The sequence below is a fragment of the Fukomys damarensis genome, unplaced genomic scaffold, assembly GCF_012274545.1.
Source record: "Fukomys damarensis isolate Sample0158 unplaced genomic scaffold, DMR_v1.0_HiC HiC_scaffold_19, whole genome shotgun sequence".
Classification (NCBI taxonomy): Eukaryota; Metazoa; Chordata; class Mammalia; order Rodentia; family Bathyergidae; genus Fukomys; species Fukomys damarensis.
The window spans coordinates 3,952,193-3,955,952 of NW_022900931.1; the positions used below are offsets into that span (position 1 = coordinate 3,952,193).

General features: G+C 48.8%; 1 long non-coding RNA gene across 2 annotated transcripts; it reads right to left on the minus strand.

Moving 5' to 3' along the window:
* Window positions 1-1,327: 1,327 nt before the first annotated feature.
* Window positions 1,328-3,760, minus strand: LOC117286937. 2 transcript variants are annotated; one of them, XR_004518097.1, is made up of 3 exons: window positions 3,714-3,760; window positions 3,435-3,563; window positions 1,328-2,457 (listed from the first exon to the last, which is right to left on the minus strand). It is a non-coding gene; the product is annotated as an uncharacterized LOC117286937 (long non-coding RNA). The 2 variants fall into 2 exon arrangements; XR_004518098.1 differs by lacking the exon at window positions 1,328-2,457 and adding an exon at window positions 2,587-2,876.

Sequence of the window (3,760 nt, forward strand, 5' to 3'; positions counted from 1 at the left end):
TTCTTAGGAGGCATCAGGAAGAAGCTCTGGAAGAGTTTATTAGGGATTTGGGACGAGATCCAGAGCAAAGTGAAGGTGTGCAGAGAAACGACACACTGCAGTTCGGAGCTGGACACGTTTATATTTCTTGGGCCGGGGATTTAGCTCAGTGGCTCCGTGTCTGCCTTGCAAGCCCAAGTTCTGAGTTCAATCCTGGGTAGTGAACACAATAAAGCATTTCTATTTCTCTTGAGGGAGGGGGAAGAACCAGGGAAAACGTGCCCCCCAAAACGTACTGGCCTCTTCTACCTGTACGCTTTTTTTTTTTAATAGGTAATTTTGAGGGCTGGAGCTGGGGATTTAGCTCAGTGGTGCTGCCACCTGCCCTGCAAGCACAAGGTCCCAAGTTCAAATCCTGGTACAAAAAGAAAAGAAAAAGGTAAATTTGAACATTCTCTGGGTTCGGTCAACTTGCTCCTTTCTCTTACTTTCTCAGTGAAGCCAATTTATGGATTTTTAGTATTCCTAAGGAATTTGCAGTGTGATGGGTCGCTAGGCAAGGAGTCTAAATTTAATCAAAGAATGCTGATATGTATCACCTTGGTGTAACTTCAGCTGGTTCCTGGAAGGTGCAGTCTTGTTAAAAACGAAAATTTTTCATTATGATTTTTTCATCTCTTCTTTCTTTTCTCCTACCTCAATTACAGTAGGCCCTAGATGACTGGTGTCTTTACAAAAGGGAAATGTGGGTACAAACTCTTAAAAACACACAAAACCAAATGCTTGCAGGTGGAAGAGGGTGCAGATTAGGGGGTGACACATGCCAAGAACCCCCAAGGTGTTGTACCAAGCCAGCAAGTACACCAAATACCGGGACGCAGATAAGACTGAAAGAAGTTTATTTCACACATGTGGACTCCACTCTCTAAGGGAAGTGAAGCCCCATTACAGGACTGTGCATAGGTTTTATAGAGTTTACAGCCATGACCTCATTCAGGTGGTTACATTTCATTTACAGATAAACAAATCATGGTCACAAGACAGTTAACTTTCAACCCAGACGTAACGGTTCTTTGGGGCTGGGGAGTTTACCTTGAAGATTCGCCTAGCTATCTCTCCTAGCTCAAAGGGGGTGTTCAGGGTGAGGAAAGCAAGTGTTAATAATGGTTCTTTCATTTAGACACTTTTACGATCATTCTCATCAGAGCTCAAGACCTTGAGGTGCCCTGTTGTCTCAGGAAAAGGCCAAATGCCTCATTCAGCAGTGAGTGCCTTCGGTGCCTATTAGTTCTGAGCTAAACAAAACAAACTGCAGTTAGAGACAGCAGAAGCCCTTTTACACTGTAACACTTTATAGGTTTTTGCCATTCATAAAAGTTTTCCCTATCATTCCTCCCTTTGTTTGGGGCTAACTCCTTACCCCTTGTTCTGTCCATACCAATTTTCATTATTCCACATAATTAGCATCTGATAATGTTGGGCAGCAGCTGCTCTCTATGTATGAGTTTTGATCTCCATCTTTCCGTGCAGGGACCAAATATGAGGATGAGCAATAGAACAATAATTGGTCCTTGAGGGAGCTGACCCAAGCTTTCCATCCCGACGAGTCAAGGCCAAAATGGAATGTTGTGTCCTCGGTAAGGGGAGGGGTGCGCAACAGTCTCTGGGGGTCAGTCAGATCTCACACAAGGGTCACCAGAAAAACCCCAGTCACAGCCACCCCATTCCTAGACTGGAGGAACCAGCCTGCTGACTCCTGAGCCCAGACTTCCGGCCCCAGACTTCGGGTCTCCAGAGCTGTGATGTGCTGTGAATGTCTACTGTCAAAGCCAGTGTGCAGCTTTTTGATATTTGCAGTGGCCCCAGGAAATGACTATGCCACTCTCTTGCCCCTTCCCCAGCAGAAACAGTTTAATCACTCAGGAAACAAGGGCAACGTTCCAGGGCCCTGGGCTCCACAGAGTGGGGCCAAGGGTGCTTGCTCCAGCCTGGTAGCAAGTGGGGTCTCCTTCACTTGTGTCCAGCCAGGTGGAGTGCAGTGGGCAGAGGTAGACCCAGGAAGAGGCTCTGGGCCTCTGATTTCCCCTAGATGTGGGTCCTTTGCTTCCCTGGACCTTTAGCAACATCTTGATAAATGTCACAGCAGGATTCTGCCTCGCTCAAGGGACAGAGGAGGGGCTTGTCCACCTGTGGTTGGCACAGTCCACAGGATACGGAACTCCCCTAGGACAGGTCCCAGGCTGTTCACATGTGGGCAGTCCCTTGACAGAGGGCTGAGCAGACGCTCCTGGAGTCACCTGCAGGAGGCTGAGGCCTGGAGATTGTCCAGACACCCTAGTCCACTTCAGCACTACCGCTGGACTAGCCCAGGCAGGGCTCCACAAAGAACAGGCTTCCCTGGGTGCCTCTCTGCATGTGCCCAGTGACGGCCACAATGGCAACCTCAGCCTTCAAGATCAGCATGGCTTTCCTGGTTTCCTGCATAGGGGGATAAAGTTCCAGCAGCTGTTATCAGTGGCAGCACCGGTGTCATCTTAGGAAATGCACTGGTGACACAGAAGGTGGAGCCTCCTACCCTTTGTCAGGAGCTCAAGTCAGAGTGGGAGTGTGAACACAGAGCCCTGTCCCTGAAAGGGGAGGGGCCTGCAGGGAGCGGCACAGCAGGGGCTGGAGCCCTGGTGGTCTGGACCCGACCTTTCGGGTGAGGGGCAGCTCTTGGGTTTTTCCAAAAGCAAGAAATAAAAAGCTACACTTGGTTGAAGCCACTGATGCTTGGGGTCTCTGCTAACAGTCTGGAGAGTAGAGTGGCTTGGACGGCAGGTTCTGGGGCTCCCCAGAGCTGTTAATCCCTAGTGGTGGGATCAAGAAGTCATTCTGTCTGTACTCAGGTTCTCCAACTAGAAAATGTGGGTGATAAAAATGCTGGCTGTCATAAGAATCAAAGTAGTTAATTTAAAAAAAATTTTTTTTGCAGTACAACCCCAGCCCACCTTATTTTATTTTACTTTTTTGGTACCAAGATCGAACTTAGGACCTTGCTCTTGCGAGGCAGGCGCAGTGCCACTGAGCTAAATCCCTGGCCCTTTTTATTTTATTATTGAGACGGGATCTCGCTAAATTACCTAGGCTGAGTCTGAACGGGCAATCCTGCCTCAACCTCCCAGAGTGCTGGGATTACAGGTGTGCACCACCACCCGGTGCAGGTAAGTCTTTGGGAAGTGTTAGAAATGATGCCTGCCATCGATGTGAGCTTGCAGAGTGAGCACTTGGTTACGGGCTCTAGCCCTGGTTCTCCCAGGTCCACGCACTATGCCACTTCCTCTAGTACGGTCCCTTAAGGGGCCCTGTCTCCCCCACCCCAGGTCCACAGCCCCAAGCGCTGAAGGTTTGCCCAGCTGTCAGAGGGCACTTCAGGACCAAGGAATGAATCTTTTTAAAAGAAAGGAGATACATACTTCAAGGTGGCCACACTTTCTTTATTCTTAAACCGAGGTTGTCATTAGCATTATCGACTTCTTGTATTAAACTGAGCAAAATAATCTTCCGTGGGTTGATTGGCACAGATTTCATCTGTATATTTTTTTCTAATAACAGAGGAAAAAAAAAACATTAGCAAACGCACGCGCTTCCTAAATATAAGTAAATATATTCTTTTTAAAGGAAAAAGCGCCTGACCCTGTTTAATGGGCGCGCGCTCCCTCTGCTGGACCCTCAGCCCCCCACGCCCCGCTCACAGCAGACGCTGCTCCGCGGCCAGGCGGAGGTTGCTGCCGTCCAGGGC